We start from the raw sequence: 18,528 nt of genomic DNA on the forward strand, positions 1-18,528 counted from the left end.
CAAGCTCTCTAGAGATACAGCAACAACAAAAACAAGCATTTGCAATGCAATAGGTCTCGCATTTACACGAGTTTAAGCTATTGGCATTGTAAATGACAATGCCTTTTTTTATGTTATTTGCAATGTCAATCGCTCAAACTTGCGAGACCTATTGCATTGCAAATGCTTGTTTTGATGAATGAGGGCCAGTCATCTTCCCGAACAACGTTTCACAAAAAGCAGAACAAAATAAAATAAGAACTAGCCATGGGTTGGCGGCCAACCCCAGACCTTGTGGCTCTGCCAATGATTGTTTCACGTTACAATCACTGCTCGCGCACTTTTTAGCACGATTTACAGTCAAACATCACACCTCGTACTGAGACCGTGTAAAAGGCCCATTGTGGCGCTTCACCAGTGTGACGTCATGGCCAGGCTGTGGCCCCTTGGGCACAGACGCCTGGTGTCCGGGCAGGAGTCATGTGCGTCAAGGGGCCTTCCTCAGGCGGTGGGTGCAGAAATATCCGGTGTCTCCTTGATTTACACATACCTGTAGGCCTCTGCCAGACAGAGCGTGACGTACCCTGGGTGACTTTACAACCTCCTGCTGAAGTGACGTCATGTAATATACACATCCCAGGCGCTGATCTCTTTGGCACGTGAGGCCATATGTGTGCTCGAGAGGCACTGTACTGTGATTGGCTCCTCCTGGAGGTATGTGCGGTGATTAAAGGCCTATTGCAGCGAGTGTGATATGTTCCTTGGTTCACAAGTTAGCGCTGGCGGCGCCCGGTACCTGGGCTCATCTGTCTTGCATTACCAGCCTATCCTCAACACAGATGCAGCGCCTCCCGCATCGCATCTGTGCGCTGTCACTTGGCACTGCCTCCTCTGGGCCCAGCCAGCTGGCAGGGGTGCACCGTTCCCTCCTTCACCTCAGGTGACCATTCCCTGAACATCTGCCATGGTCCGCAATGGGGGCTGGAGGAGAGGCGGGGTGGGGTGGGGTTGGCAGGGGCAGCTCGCGTGGCAATGGCCCAAACACTGCAAACAGTAAGAGCGGGGCTCCCCCGGAATGACGTGTGTGTAGTGTAACACAGTGCAACATGCAACGTTCGTAATAAACAACAAGCCAACAATGGACACACACTGGTAAGAGTTACTGTTAATAACTAGCCCTTACATAGTGTCCAGTCTGTCACCGGTTTGGCATCGCAGCACCCTTCAGCTCACCAAGCCTGTGCATCATAAATATGATTCGGTTTTGTGAATTCATCCAAAGAATTGTTTCAGCAAATAAAATAAAACTAGAGACTCTGGAATCTTTATTAATTTTGATGAATTTCCATTCTGAGAAACGTTAAAATGTCAAATTGCCTTCTCCTTGGAAATAGCTACATATTAGTTTGGTAGTACAGCATAATAAGTAGGTTAAAAGGAAACAAGGGGAGCCACACCTCTGCGGAGTAAGTAAGTAAGTAAATATTTTATTTGCATAATTAATTAAAATCATTGCAATTTGTACAGACAATGGTTGCGATTAAAAGAAAAAACTGTGAGCGCATTAAAGAAGGGGGAGATCTTTTTGCGGATTAAAGTTCATTCTTGGGATAATACATTTTGAATTCCTAACATACATTTTACAAAACGAGTGGCCATCTGAGGTGAGTCACCCCTTATACACAGTTCTAATGCTTCATGACATGTCCTAATGTTGAAAGAAAGCCAGATCGGACGAAGCCAGAAGACTCGTTGGGCAATCAAAGGTCTGCAAATGCACAGGATGTGGATTAGATTTTCTTCCTCTAGATTGCAAAAACGGCATTTTGTAGAAATTCCTTTGTTATATTCTTGTCCATACTTGTACGCCGTTAGTGGAATTAGGCCAAACCGAAGACACATTATTTGGTGCTTGATGTGCGGTTTCATTGACGATGAGAGGTAGAGCGGTAATGTTTTGGGAGCATAGAGTTTAGAGGCCCAACTGCCGTGAAAGAGCTTTAATACGGATTGGGTATCGTTTTCGTAAGACAGAATTTTTGCTTGTTTAGTCAAGAGTTTTGATGTCATCTCTATGGGTAGCGAAGCTGACCATATATCTTGGGCTTTTAGCGAGTTCAAGCAATATTACTAATATTTGTTCCAAGATGTATCCAGATTTCTAAGTAATGACCATATAGTGATCCTTAAAGTATGGGGGCGAGCTAGTTTTGTCTTTAGACTGTAAGCAATAAACCTTGCACTCATGACCCAGTATTGAGAGGACAAAGAAAATTCCATTCGAATTTGAGCATGAGAGGTCGAGTTTGGTAGTAGGAACACTCTGCGAAAACATGCTGACTGAGCTCTATCTAGCCAGCAGGACATTTTGTCTTTGTAGGTTATAGCACCGAAAGCTATTGTCGGCAGAAGTTTTGCGCCTATCAGTCTTATTAGTGGGGCGAGGTCAGGAGAGTGGAGGGTGCTCTTTGTTCTGATGAAAGCTCCCTCCAAACTTCGGGCGACACTCTGCATTGCGGTAAGGTGCGCGGTCGGTCTCCCCTTATGGTCTATCCAAACACCCAACCTCTGCGGAGGATGCAGACCCCCAGAGAGTCCTACCTACCGCAGCAGCCTCGGAGCTCAAGTGCCACGTCCAGCGTCCACTGTACCGGTAGAGCCGGGCGGAGAGCACTGCAGGAAGTGACGCACACGCGTCCCGGGTAGCTTCCGGCGCCGGATGTGCTGCACCTGCAGAGGCGGACTCGACTCTCCCCGTTCTACCCGGTCACCGCCTCTGCCGTTCTGCTGCCCCCGGCCGCCTGTCGCTCACTAACACAGCGAAATGGACGGGTTGTGTCACCCAATGGCGCTGATGAAGCACAACAGGTGAGAGCGGGCCGAGTCGGAGCGAAAGCAGGGGGGAGGGTGGTCACGCGCGTGTGTGTCTCTCCTAAGTGAAGCGAAAGCGGGGGTGGGGCTGGCTGGCTGTGTGTGTGTGTAAGTACGTCTGCACAAGCACGTCTTAGAAGCGAGTCCAGAGACCACAGTCGGCGCGTGCACCGGTCTGTACCACTTGGGAGCCAACACAACCACAATAAGTCTCGCTGGCGACAGCGCTTCGCCCTGCAACGCCAGGCGAGACCTAATCACCCCCTGCCGAGGGTTAAAATAGGACTGTGTGTTTTTCCCAATCTTATTTAATGTATACACAGCTGATCTGGGACCGGCACTGTCCGATACAGCTTAGCTACCTTGCTAAAATGCACCTCCTGCAATATGCATTTAGAACATAAAAAAGATCATACAAGAGTCGGCCTCCAGAAGGCATGAACTCACTCAACACATATAACATAAAGAACAGACTAGTAGCTAATGCTAACAAAACCAAGATTGTGATATTTGGACGTTTTCTGGAAAAAAGGGTCATGAAATGGAGGCTGGGTCACAGAGTTTCGACTGTGTACTGAACTATCGCTGTGTTGGAGCTTGGCTTTGTGAAACTGGAAAACCCACTCTACGTTTACAAAAAATGAAGACCAAAGGAAGATGGTTATATATGCCCTCCGTAAATTAAGTAATATCCTTGACAGTCCATTGACTACGGCTATTAGGAGGGTAATCAGGGCAAAACTCCTCCCCTCGGTCAACGAGCACAACCAGCGTTCCCAGGGATGCTGGCAGCCGCACTCGAGAAGCTCCAATGCATGGGGTTGAAGAAAGTGTTCCAACTGCCCTCCTACATGAGGAACACTTTGATTAGACTTGAATTTGACCCCGTTAATCAAAAGCTCGAGTTCATGGCCGCTTTGGCGAAATACTTCTATCAGACAATTGCAGCCCCCGAGAATACCATGAAGGCAGTCATAAAACAATTTTTACAAGAAGAGCTCCATGTGCACTAATCTTAACGTTGTGAACGAGACACTGCTGCTGGCAGTGGAGAATTGGGCTCCAAACATCACTAACTAATTACACAGCCATCCAAAATGCGATAAAGAAGCAATTGCATCTCTATTCACCTGTAATGGAAATTAAAGCTCTAAAAGCGAGGGGCTTACACGACTCCCTAATGACACCTCAAATAAATCAGTCAGGCAAACCACATCTTCATCAGGAACTGGGCAAACGCAATCTGAACCAAATACTATGGGCAAGACTAGTGTGTCTTCCAATAGGAGAACTGAACCTGGGCTGAAAAACAATTGAAAACATTACATGCTGCAGACTGTGCGACTACAGAAGGGATTCGCTGGCCCACATATTATGTTTGCTGCACTGTCTGTAACCTGCCCGCCTCACCCTCTTGAGGCCAATTTTATTACATAATGGCACTCAATTGGTTAAAAAGGCTCAAAATCTCATATTTACCTTGGAAACTTTTATATCCAGCACGGCTTCTGTTAAAGGGCAAGGTGCCAGAAATAAAACACAGTCCGGCCGCCGGTCTCTGCCCCGTTCTTTAGTAATTAGCAGCTTAGTGTCCAATAAACTCCGCTCCATCGCATAACATCAGTAATAGCTGCTTCTAGACTACTGGGCAAAGCACTGAAACACCTTGTGTTTATGTACTGAAAAATTAACATCGGTAACATCCGCTTTTAGAGTGTTTGGTGATGCACTGAAATATCGCGTTTTTTGTTGCACCAAAAAGCTTTTCCCATTATTTATCTACGAATATATTACGTCTAAAAATTACGTTTATAGTGCGAATGTTTTTAACCCACAAACATCCTTTTCTAGAGTACGGGTGAAGCGCTGAAATATCCTGTTTGAATGCACTAAAAAACATGTTATCCCTTATTTATTCATGAACAACTTCCTTTTGAATTATGTCTATGTGGTTAATATGTTTTTATCTTGTGCTTTGGATACATCTGTAAAGGTTTAAGTAATCATACAATAAAGTAATTCATTTATTTACCTGGTCCTGAAGCTTAAGTGATATTGACAGTGGCGAGATAAACGTTTGCTGATGACCCTCAGTGTAAGCATAATAGATTTTGAACTAGTTATCTATGCTAAGCACCTTGAAAGAATATGCAGTTATTTTTCCCTGGTTCTTCCAAAGGTTGTATTTAGCCACTGACACCTACGTTGTTTAGTACCTCTCTTATAGAGGAGCTGCACAAATCATTAAAGTTTAGATACATTCCAGAGGGGAGAGTGTCATGCACACCAGTATTTAGTGGCACCATTTTAGGGGGAAAATGCATACACTAAAGCATCTTAGCAGCATCCTGAGAGGAGAGAGCCAAACTCATGAAAAATGGTCAGCGGGCCTTCTGAAGATATTAATCACGTGCAGTATAGATTTTAGTGTATTTTTAACAGGGTGGAATCATGGACTTACATATTTTTTTTTCAGTAGTACTCTAAAAATGCAGAGTCACATACACAAAAACATTTTTAGGCACTTCTGCAGGGATAAGTTATGTTTACTGCTCATAATGGTGCAGCCATAAGGGTGATTCGCACGGACTGTATGTTTCAGAAGTATTCCTAGATGGGGAGTCTCACTGTTGTGATTTGAATGTCCCTTGCCTGGTTTGCAGTCACGTTCTGTTGCCCTGAGTGCTTACCAACTTATATCTGGTATGCAATTTTTTTATTTTGGCCCTTGTGTCACGCTAATCGAATGTGTGTGGAGAAGTCTAGATCTGTTCCTTGACATAATGTAGGTCCTGAAGGGACGGGGGCACAGCCTCATTGCAAACAGTGGAATACTAGCACTGTCATTGGCGGAGCCCATGGAGCGATGATTGCAGCATACCATGTTTTGTGACTCCGTAGTTGTGGGCAGACCATTTAATCTGTAACTCTGTAGTGGAGGTCTACTGGCCCACTCTTTCTCTACTCTGTGCGTACCCAATTACTAGAGTTAACATCCAAAGTGTATGTTGTGCATGTTTGTGTGTTTAGTTTGCATGGTACTCCCATGGTGTGTGAGTGACCTAGAGGAATGTAGGATCCATTTTTGATACCCACGGCCTGGCTCTTTGCAGAAAAGGAAGGGGGTGAGATTGTTTCTCAGGCAATATGATACAATAAAATGCATTTGTAAAGAGCACAACTACCTCCGAGAAGGCTCAGAGGCGGTAGCAGAAAAATCACCTACGACGACCTTGTACCAAAGATTATGAATAATGTCTAAGCAGTAATCATGTAGTAAGGTTTTTAAGCACTTTCTGAAGCAATGTTCGGATGGGCTATTTCCCAAGTCAAGCGGAAGAGCATTCCACAGCTTTAGGGTCAGAAAAACAAAAGATCTACCTCCTCTTCTGGCCTAATGAATGCGGGGGAGTTGGAAGAGTTAGAGTTTGTTAAATCTTAATTATCTGTCTAGGAAATGGGTCTTGAAGCGGTGCCTGAGATAGAGGGGGCCTGGGGGTGGGGGGTGGGGGGGGGGGGGGGGGTAAAATCTTAAAATTAGCCAGGCAGTAGCATTCTGAATGATTTGAAGACGCTGTACCAGGAAGACAGGCAGGCCTAGATACAAGCTGTTGATTTAATCCAACCTGGAGGTGATCAAGGCATGGACAATTGTCTTGCGAAATTCTACTGGGATAAGATGATCCTTCTTAAGGATTTAAGAGTGAAGAAGCAAGTGGCAGATAAAACTCTGATGTGGGACAGAGTCAACCTTCTCCCGAGATTTCTTACCACGGGTGTCGGAAGGGGCGAGGAAACCATTTCTGATGGCCACCAAAAGCTGGGTTCATGGGAGGTCTTAACACCAAAGAAAAGTATCTCAGTCTTCTCTGAGTTACGTTTTAAGCAGCTTACATTCATCCAGTCAACAACTGATTTGAGACTGAGTTTGAAAATATCTATGGTGTTGTGCGCTTTTTCCTGGTAGGTCAGGAAAAGTTGAGTGACATGCGTGTAGGATGCAACCCTCAATCCCCTAGACTTGACTAGTTTGGTCAGCGGCTCCGGATGTATATTAAAAAGGGTAGGACTAAAGCCAAGCCCTGGAGACTCCACCCTCTAATGGTTTAGACGCAGAGATAAAAGGTGGAAGGTGGACAGCCTGGGACCGATCACTAATTAAGGATTTCAACCATTTCAGGTGTTTGTCTCTAATACCAATCATTTCAATTCCCCTCAAGCAAGATGGCGTGAGAGACCTGTTCGAATGCGGGGTGAGGTGCAGAAGCATAACCATAACCGGAGTGCTTGAATCCAAATTTTCTTTAATGTACTCTGAGACTTCAAGCAGGGCCATCTTCATGCTGTATCCAGCACAAAATCCGAATTGGGAGTCGTGGAGCAGATGATTAGACACCAGAAAGTGAGATATCTGACTGTTGAAATTTTTCTCAAGCAGCTTTGCAACCATGGGAAGAAGTGAAATAGGTCGAAAGTTGCTAAGAAGCTTAAGGTCTACTGAAGGCTTCTTAAGCAGGGGGAGCAGCAGAGCTTATTTCCAACTGGATGGAACTAGCGCCTGCTCGAAGGATTCATTCAGCACAATGGATGTGTTTTGCTGATATTCCTGAAACTGAAGGGATGACGAGAAAAAAGAGGAGATGAGGCTACTTTGTAAATTCAATTAGGCTTTTTGCAGAGCAATAGGCAGCTGACTAGTCTTTCTGAAGTACTGCAGTTTGATGGCTGGTAGTGGTGAAAAGGGGACTGGAGACTGTTGTGCAAGTTGAGGCCCAGGCTCTTCTTTCTCTGGTCGCTCTTTCAGGTTGACTGATAACAGCCATGTGCAGAAAGCTCACACCTCTTTGCACATGATGTAGGTGCTCCAGGCTAGATTCAATCCTGCCTTCAGAAAAATCACTCTACACTAAGGCTGTGTTTGAATAGGAGCCTGGAAAGAACACTTGGAAGGAGAACCACCCAAAACTGTTCTGAAAGTGCCAACAGTGGTTGTGCATCTCTGTCGTCTGCTGTTACTGTGTAAAAGTAGGCTCCCACGTGTTCCAGTTTCAAGTCCTCCTTTACTAAGGAAGGGAGTGCTCCGTCGAGTACCTAGAGGACTGCTGTATAACCTGAGCTGATATCTGCCTGACAGTTTCCCAAATGTGAGGACAAATCACCTGAGTATACCCCTTGCTAGATCTGCATACCTTTTGTGAAGCACCGAAAAGTCTGCCTGACAACTCAGAGAGAGCAGTCTGCCAATCTTACTGGAGGGGATGTCTGTCCAGGATGGCCGAGTTGAAGTGTGTCCCTGGATCTGGGTGGTCTTCCAGAAGAGGAGGACTGTTGAGAGGGAACTTTGTGTTGTAGTTTCAGCTGGTTACATTCTCTACAACCTCAGTTCCTGTTGGCACCTTGATGATGCGTCCTGAAGATTGCCAAAGCATAGTCGAACCTGTGATTAGAGTCCAACGCTGCCTATACTGAGTCGTAGCCCCCAGAAACCTCAAAGCCTGTATTTAGCCCTGGTGTTCAGAAGAAGCATGGTCTGAATTTAACTGAATATGTTAGGCCTGTGCACAACCTTGTTGCCCCAGATATGGGCCAGTGCTTGACTGCACCCCCAGTCGAACATTGGCCTGTATGTAGCTGCACCACCAGCAGGAGATTGACTGGGCTGCATCGACCCTGGAGCACCTGCCCCACTATTCAGTGTAATTAATCCAGTCATCTGCGGGGATTGCTGAAGATGTCTACAGAGCAGGTGCCCCCAATGAAGCTGCAGGTTCCCATGCTTTTCCCTCGAAACAGGAAGCAGTGGGCAAGCAGAGATGAAACCAGGTGATTGCCCAAGTGGACTGATCCTCTAAAGGTGGTAAGAACAGAACTCCTGAACAAAGCAATTGCTGAACAATTGAACTGTTAGAGACTCAGCACGGCTTACAATAGAGGGGGTGATCTTCGTGTGAGCAGTAATTATGCTTTTACTTTAATCCCCTGGGAGATCCAATTAGACCAGAAAAGGGGAGCTAGGGAGACATATCAGATCGAGGCGCCTCCTGACCTTGGCGCTTAGGCTTTAAACTGCACCTCGCATGTATTTTGTTTGTAGTATTCAGTTTTAGTGAGTATAAAAGTACTTTTCTTTCTTGTAAGTAAAGCACTTGGACAATCAGTTATTGTGCGAGTACTCCATGCAATTCCTGGAAAGCCTGTGACCGCTTACAATTGCTACCACTTTGAATCAAGTACTGAAAGGGTTGTACTTGGCCCAGTTTGCAGAGCCACAGTAGGATCAACATCAGAGGCAAACAACCTCAACCCACTCAGTTGAGGCTTATTAGCCCTGATTACCCCATGCCACCCCGAATTCCCACTCCAACAAAGTTTAGCAGCGCGTCTCCAAGAGTGGGCCATATAAAACCAACAATTGTTAGTAGTATTTCTGTCAAGTGTGGTAAGAAACAGCACCAATATATGCTGCAGCACTGACACTGAAAAGATTATAAAATGTCCTAGCTTACGTAACAGAGAGTTTAAATTCTATTAAGGGCATAGAGTCCAGATTATGCTCTACTTTCTTCACATTTATTACACATATTTCCAAACAGTAGCCTTTTAGATACATATCCAGTAAAACAAACTTTCCCAGAAACGCCTGGGAAGCACGCACACAACATCATCCAGTCAGATAACAGATTTCCCTATAAAGTCCACTGCCTCCTCTATGCCCCCTTTTTCTTCCAGTGAATCTCTCTCTAGTTGAATTCTTTTATTCTTGCTTAAAACCATCTATCCCTTTGGAGGAACAAAGACAAGTTTATAACTACTCATATAAAAATGTATATGCATCTGAAAGTCATACACTAGCAAGATGAATATAGTTCATTAACATTATGAGAATCAAGATAATGCATAAAGCATCAACACCTTTGTCAAAAACTCAAAAAATAACACTAGGCCTCAGACAATTCCCAAACCTTAATATCAATGACAAGTTACATACTGTTCAGAGTAATTTGTTGGGTGGAATAATCCTCTCCTCTGTGGGTCTTTAATGGAATTTAAACTTTCCGTTATGAAAGCTAGGGCATTTAATGCTATTTCAGAACCAAAGGCAAGGATTATGATCATTTAAAGCTTTTCCCCCACCAACTGAGCTGTATCCACCACCAGTTGGGTCCTCCGATTCAAGAGGTTTAACTTTAATCAGCCGCGTTCATGTATTCCTCAAAGCGGGCACCTAAGCAGAAGGCCTTTGATGTCATTCACACCTGCCCCAGTTGAATGTGCCCCAAAACTCTTTGTGTCAGTGCTGCTTTTTTGCATAATCCATCTCGCCAAATGGGCTATAGTGGCTGAGGAGACCGCTTTGTATGGCTTCTGTAGATCAATGAGGAGAAGGGGTTCCCTCTGGGTGCAAATGTCCTCTGTCCTTGTTTAATATGCCTTCAAGCACTTCACCACATGCAGCTTGGGGGATTGTGCAAAGACCGGGTACAAGATTGGTCTGGAAATTGGCTTGAATACGCCTAGTAATCATAAAGGAAACCCCATCCGGGGTAAATGCTCTATCTGTAAAATCGAGGGTTTGCACATCTGAGACCCACCTGCAGCACACCAGGCACAGAAGTATAGCCAACTTCGCCAAAAACGCCTTCCATAAAAGTAACCTGTTGGGTTGCCAGGATAAAGATAGATTAAGGACCTTGTTAACATCCGAGAGCGTAGAATATAGGGGTTCTGGGGGCTACGACAAACTAAATCCCCATAAAAAAGTTCTCACAAAGAGCTGTTTTCCCACAGGGGGGACTATGAATTGGGGCATGCCCCAGTGATACAGCTGAATGGAAGGACTTTACCGAACTATTAACCATCCCTTCTGCTGAAAGGCTGGACAACAAATTAAGGACCTGAACTGTGTCTGTGACCACAGGATCCATACCCCATTGCAGGCACCAACCCATCCATCTTGACCAAGCCAACATGTATCACTTGACCGCTAGGGGCTGCCCAGGCCTTAGAGAGGAGGTTCTCACATTGTCTTGAAAGCCCTGGGATTTACCAGCGATCCTTGTAATCTGACCTGCTATGAGGTGTAGTGAGCCATTTAAGGCTAGCAGGTGCAAGGACTGTGCTAGATCCAGTAGAAGAGTTCGAAAGGAGGGGGGAAGAATTGGAGTATCCCAGGAAAGTTCCATCAGAACTGGAAACCACACTTGAGATCTCCACAGCGGGGTCACCTTGACCACATCTGCTAGTTGTCTCCTCACCAGGGGCGACGCCCTTATAATGATGGAGAACAGGGTAAAATAGTATCCCCTCTCCACACTCCAGTTGTGAAGGAAGGCACCTGTGGCTGCCGCAAACTGATCTGAACTCCGGGCTCCAGCTGAAGAACATTTCCACTTGATGATCCAGACACGAGGCTTACAGGTCCACAGAGAACGGTCTCCATTTGTCCGATATTGTGAAGACCTGACGGTCCAGCTGGCACAACCTCGTGTTCAGGATGTGGCAAGGGTGCCAATCCTCTACTTGATTTGCCTGCCCGGGAAGGTATTCCGCTGTGACAGAGAAGTGGTGTTCAAGATAGTATTGCCAAAAGGTCTGAGCCAGATCCGAGAGGGAGGGCTTGGTACTTCATGCCCCCAAGGCGGTTGATGTATTGAACAACGGAGACATTGTCCATTTTCAGAAGAACACAGGATTGAGCTCCGTGTTTGGTCCAGCATGGAATTGCGAATGACCCATGAGGGAGTTCCAAGCAGTTGATATGTAGTCTCTTTTCATATTTGGACAATTTTCCCCCTGTGGTTGGCTCCCCACGTCGGGAACCTCAGCCTAGCTTGCAGCGTCTGATTCGATAATCAAATCTGGATTGGAACCAAAGATTGCTTTACTGTTCCATGCATTCATATGGGACAGCCAGCAATTGATACATTTAACAGCGTTTGCTATGGCTAAGCTTCTGCTTGACTCTTAGACAAGCCTTGGTAATGGCAAGTAATTTTAGACAGCCTTCCTCAGCCATTCAGATATCATATTATGGCTTTGCGCTGCGCACCCAGGCACACGAAAGATTCCATCAGTTTCTTGTTCTGTTAACTTTGGCGTCTGTTTCCCTATCTGGCAATATATAACTACCCTGTACCAATTATATTGCCACCTATTTCACATGTCAAAGGCTCAACCCTTGACTTGGTTATTGCCAACCCAGACGCTATCAAGCTTAGCACAATCCTCCCATTTGATTGGTCCGATCATCATGCCATCACGTTCTTCATCAAGGAATCAGTTAAACTACGCTCAGTACAACCTTCGAGACCTAAAATATGGAAGAGGAATCTAAAAAAACCCTCATAGACCTATCCACATCCGCCAGTGTCAACCTCCTGCTCCCCCAGAAGAGCTTTAACACAACACTACTTTAACTCTATGTCCACGATTTTAGTTACAACCGCGCCTCTACAACTGAAGAGGATCTCCACAAAAGACTCTAAACCTTGGTATGACGGCAGACTCAACAAGGACAGACGAGGCCTTAGATGAGTTGAACGGCGAAGGAGGTCATCACCATCCACGGATCACCTCAAACTGCTCAGATCCACTAGAAACTCATACTATAGAAGGATCAGACACTCAAAAGCAAACTTTTTCAAAAATCAGCTAGATCAAGTCAAGAACCGACCCAAAAAACTATATGAACTAGTCAAAACTCAATCTATTGGCTTAGCTCACCCTCCCCAAGCTGGACAATGTACACCACCCAGCTGCGAATAATTTTCCTCCTTCTTTATGAAAAAAACGAACTCCCGAAAACGGACCTGCATAAGGCCTCATTAGCTCAGTCTAACACTCAGAAGGACTCGTCATCTCACACTCTAGCAACCCCAATCACCTGCTCATTTAAGCTTGCCTAAAATAACGCCTCCTGGGCCACCTTCACAACCTATAGCAAAGAAGCAATTCTAAAAGCACTCACATCCTTGAACCCCTCCAACCACTTCTCAGACCCCCTTCCTGCAAACTACATCAAAGATCTCATACTGGCGATTCTTCTACTTTACACAAAGATTATCAATGCCTGCTTAGTCCAAGGAATTATTCTTGAAATTCTCAAATTGGAGGGGACACAAATTATCAGTGCCTGCTTAGTCAAAGGAATTATTACTGAAATTCTCAAATTGGGGGGGGGAGTATCTTAAAATTAGCCAGGCAGTAGCATTCTGAATGATTTGAAGACGCTGTACTAGGAAGACAGGCAGGCCTAGATACAAGCTGTTGATTTAATCCAACCTGGGGGTGATCAAGGCATGGACAATTGTCTTGCGAAATTCTACTGGGATAAGATGCTTCTTCACTCTTAAATCCTTAAGAAGGATCAAGTGGCAGATAATACTCTGATTTGGGGCGGTGTCAACCTTCTCCTGAGATTTCTTACCACGGGTGTCGGAAGGGGCGAGAAAACCATTTCTGATGGCCACCAAAAGCTGGGTTCATGGGAGGTCTTAACACCAAAGAAAAGTATCTCAGTCTTCTCTGAGTTAAGCTTTAAGCAGCTTACATTCACCAAGTCAACAACTGATTTGAGACTGAGTTTGAAAATGTCTATGGTGTTGTGTGCTTTTTCCTGGTAGGTCAGAAAAAGTTGAGTGACATGCGTGTAGGATACAACCCTCAATCCCCTAGACTTGACTAGTTTGGTCAGTGGCTCTGGATGTATATTAAAAAGGGTAGGACTAAAGCCAAGCCCTGGAGATTCCACCCTGTAATGGTTTAGACGCAGAGATAAAAGGTGGAAGGTGGACAGCCTGGAACCGATCACTAATTAAGGATTTCAACCATTTCAGGTGTTTGTCTCTAATACCAATCATTTCAATTCCCCTCAAGCAAGATGGCATGAGAGACCTGTTCGAATGCGGGGTGAGGTGCAGAAGCATAACCATAACCAGAGTGCTTGAATCCAAATTTTCTTTAATGTACTCTGAGACTTCAAGCAGGGCCATCTTCATGCTGTATCCAGCACAAAATCCGAATTGGGAGTCGTGGAGCAGTGATTAGACACCAGAAAGTGAGATATCTGACTGTTGAAATTTTTCTCAAGCAGCTTTGCAACCATGGGAAGAAGTGAAATAGGTCGAAAGTTGCTAAGAACCTTAGTGTCTACTGAAGGCTTCTTAAGCAGGGGGAGCAGCAAAGCTTGTTTCCAACTGGATGGAACTAGCGCCTGCTAGAAGGATTCATTTAGCACAATGGATGTGTTTTGCTGATATTCCTGAAACTGGAGGGATGTTGATAAAAAAGAGGAGATGAGGCTACTTTATAAATTCAATTAGGCTTTTTGCAGAGCAATAGGCAGCTGACTAGTCTTTCTGAAGTACTGCAGTTTGATGGATGGTAGTGGTGAAAAGGGGACTGGAGACTGTTGTGCAAATTGAGGCCCAAGCTCTTCTTTCTCTGGTCGCTTTTTCAGGTTGTCTCATAACAGCCAGGTGCAGAAAGCTCACACCTCTTAGCACATGAAGTAGGTGCTCCAGGCTGGATTCAATCCTGCCTTAAGAAACTCTACACTAAAGCTGTGTTTGAATAGCACCCTGGAAAAAACACTTGGAAGGAGAAGCACCCAAACCGGTTCTGAAAGTGCCAACAGTGGTTGTGCATCTCTGTCGTCTGCTGTTACTGTGTAAATGTAGGCTCCCACTTGTTCCAGTTTCAAGTCCTCCATTACTAAGGAAGGGAATGCTCCATCGAGTACCTAGAGGACTGCTGTATAACCTGAGCTGATTTCTGCCTGACAGACAGTTTCCCAAATGTGATGACAAATCACCTGAGTATACCCCTGGCTGGATCTGCATACCTTTTGTGAAGCACCGAAAAGTCTGCCTGACAACTCAGAGAGAGGAGTCTGCCAACCTTACTGGAGGGGATGTCTGTCCAGGATGAGCGAGTTGAAGTGTGTCCCTGGATCTGGGGGGGTCTTCCAGAAGAGGAGGACTGTTGAGAGGGAACTTTGTGTTGTAGTGTCAGCTGGTTACATTCTCTACAACCTCAGTTCCTGTTGGTACCTTGATTATGTGTCCTGAAGATTGCCAAAGCGTAGTCGAGCCTGTGATTAGAGTCCAACGCTGCCTATACTGAGTCGTAGCCCCCAGAAACCTCAAAGCCTGTATTTAGCCCTGGTGTTCAGAAGAAGCATGGTCTGAATTTAACTGAATATGTTAGGCCTGTGCACAACCTTGTTGCCCCAGATATGGGCCAGTGCTTGACTGCACCCCCAGTCGAACATTGGCCTGTATGTAGCTGCACCACCAGCAGGAGATTGGCTGGGCTGCATCGACCCTGGAACACCTGCCCACCTATTCAGTGTAATTAATCCAGTCATCTGCGGGGATTGCTGAAGATGTCTACAGAGCAGGTGCCCCCAATGAAGCTGCAGGTTCCCATGCTTTTCCCTCGAAACAGGAAGCAGTGGGCAAGCAGAGATGAAACCAGGTGATTGCCTAAGTGGACTGATCCTCTAAAGGTGGTAAGAACAGAACTCCTGAACAAAGCAATTGCTGAACAATTGAACTGTTAGAGACTCAGCACGGCTTACAATAGAGGGGGTGATCTTCGTGTGAGCAGTAATTATGCTTTTACTTTAATCCCCTGGGAGATCCAATTAGATCAGAAAAGGGGGAGATGGGGAGACATATCAGATCGAGGTGCGTCCTGACCTTGGCGCTTAGAGCTTTAAATTGCACATCGCATGTATTTTGTTTGTGGTATTCAGTTTTAGTGAGTATAAAAGTACTTTTCTTTCTTGTAAGTATTGCACTTGGACAATCAGTTATTGTGTGAGTACTCCATGTAATTCCTGGAAAGCTTGTGTCCACTTACAATTGCTACCACTTTGAATCAAGTACTGAAGGGGTTGTACTTGGCCCAGTTTGCAGAGCCACAGTAGGATCAACATCAGAGGCAAACAACCACAACCCACTCAGTTGAGGCTTATTAGCCCTGATTACCCCATGCCACCCCGAATTCCCACTCCCACAATGTTTAGCAGCGCTTCTCCAAGAGTGGGCCATATAAAACCATCAACTTTTAATAGTATTTCTGGCAAGTGTGGTAAGAAACAGCGGCAATATATGCTGCAGCACTGACACTGAAAAGATTATAAAATGTCCTATCTTATGTAACAGAAAGTTTAAATTCTATTAGGGGCATAGAGGCCAGATTATGCTTTACTTTCTTCACATTTATTACACATATTTCCAAACAGCAGATTTTTAGAAACATATCCAGAAAACAAACTTTCCCAGAAACGCCTGGGAAGCACGCACATAACATCATCCAGTCAGATAACAGATGTCCCTATAAAGTCCACTGCCTTCTCTATGCCCCCTCTTTCTTCCAGTGAATCACTCTCTAGTTGAATTCTTTATTCTTGCTTAAAACCATCTATCCCTTTGGAGGAAGAGAGACACGTTTATAACTACTCATATAAAAATGTATATGCATCTGAAAGTCATACACTAGCAAGAAGAATATAGTTCATTAACATCATAAGAATCAAGATAATGCATAAAGCATCAACACCTTTTGTCAAAAACTCAAAAAATTACACTAGGCCTCAGACAATTCCCAAACCTTAATATCAATGACAAGGTACATACGGTTCAGAGTAATTTGTTGGGTTGGAATAATCCTCTCCTCTGTGTGTCTTTAATGGAATTTAAACTTTCCATTATGAAAGCTAGGGATATTTTATGCTATTCCAGAACCAAAGGCAAGGATTATGATCATTTTAAAGCTTTTCCACCACCAACTGAGCTGTATCCACCACCAGTTGGGTCCTCCGATTCAAGAGGTTTAACTTTAATCAGCCACGTTCATGATTTCCTCAAAGCGGGCACCTAAGCAGAAGGCCTTTGACGTCATTCACCCCTCCCGCCCCCCCCCCCAGTTGAATGTGCCCCAAAACTCTTTGTGTCAGTGCTGCTTTCTTGCATAATCCATCTCACCAAATGGGCTATAGTGGCTTAGGAGACCGCCTTGTATGGCTTCTGTAGATCAATGAGGAGAAGGGGTTCCCCCCGGGTGCAAATGTCCTTTGTCATTGTTTAATATGCCTTCAAGCACTTCACCACATACAGCTTGGGGGATTCTGCAAAGACCGGATACAAGATTGGTCTGGAAATTGGATTTAATATGCCTAGTAATCATAAAGGAAACCCCATCCGGGGTAAATGCTCTATCTGTAAAATCGAGGGTTTGCACATCTGAGACTCCACCTGCAGTTCACCAGGCACAGAAGTATAGCCAACTTCGCCAACAACTCCTTCCATGAAGGTAACCTGTTGGGTTGCCAGGATAAAGATAGAAAAATGACCTTGTTAACATCCCAGAGAGTAGAATACCAGGGTTCTGGGGGCTATGACAAACTAATTCCACATAAAAAAGTTCTCACAAAGAGCTGTTTTCCCACAGGGGGACTATGAATTGGGGCATGCCCCAGTGATACAGCTGAATGGAAGGAATTTACCGAACTATTAACCATCCCTTCTGCTGCAAGGCTGGACAACAAATTAAGGACCTGAACTGTGTCTGTGACCACATGATCCATACCCCATTGCAGGCACCAACCCAACCATCTCGACCAAGCCAACATGTATCACTTGACCGCTTGTGTAGCAGGTGCAAGGACTGTGCTAGATCCAGTAGAAGAGTTGGAAACGGGGGGAGGGGGGAGGACGAATTGGAGAATCCCAGGAAAGTTCCATCAGAACTGGAAACCACATTTACGATCTCCACTGCGGAGTCACCATGACCACATCCACTAGTTGTCTCCTCACCAGGGGCGACGCCCTTATAATGATGGAGAACAGGGTAAAATAGTATCCCCTCTCCACACTCCAGTTGTGAAGGAAGGCACCTGTGGCTGCCGCACACTGATCTGAACTCCGGGCTCCAGCTGAAGAACATTTCCACTTGATGATCCAGACACGAGGCTAACAGGTCCACAGAGAACGGTCTCCACTTGTCCGATATTGTGAAGACCTGACGGTCCAGCTGCCACAAGCTCGTGTTCAGGATGTGGCAAGGGTGCCAATCCACTACTTGATTTGCCTGCCCGGGAAGGTATTCCGCTGTGACAGAGAAGTGGTGTTCAAGGTAGTATTGCCAAAAGGTCTGAGCCAGATCCGAGAGGGCTTGGTACTTCATGCCCCCAAGGCCGTTGATGTATTGAACAACGGAGACATTGTCCATTTTCAGAAGAACACAGGATTGAGCTCCGTGTTGTGTCCAGCATTGAATTGCGAATGACCCAGTGATGAGCGCCAAGCAGTTGATATGTAGTCATTTTTCTTGTTTGGATAATTTTCCCCCTGTGGTTGGCTCCCCACGTCGGGAACCTCAGCCTAGCTTGCAGGCGTCTGATTCGATAATCAAATCTGGATTGGAACCAAAGATTGCTTTGCTATTCCATGCATTCATATGGGAAAGCCACCAATTGATTTCCTCCTTAATTTTGTCCAACAGAGGAACTAGCATGGACTAAATCAATCTATTGCGGATTTGGTGCACCTTTAGGTGCTGCAGTGCTCTATCAGGGTGCGTCCCTGGAAAAATTGTTTGGATGCAGAAGGACATGAGACCCACTAGGCGAGCTATCTGGCGCAAGCCAGTTTGTAATTTGGAAAGTATCTT

The 18,528-nt window shown here is 45.4% G+C and overlaps 1 protein-coding gene across 6 annotated transcripts in view; it reads left to right on the plus strand.

The window, feature by feature from the left end:
* The window catches only part of LOC144761789 (uncharacterized), a 367,002-nt gene that overhangs the window by 29,476 nt on the left and 318,998 nt on the right, over positions 1-18,528 (plus strand). The window lies entirely within an intron of this gene.

This window comes from Lissotriton helveticus, chromosome 6 (genome assembly GCF_964261635.1).
Source record: "Lissotriton helveticus chromosome 6, aLisHel1.1, whole genome shotgun sequence".
NCBI lineage: Eukaryota > Metazoa > Chordata > Amphibia > Caudata > Salamandridae > Lissotriton > Lissotriton helveticus.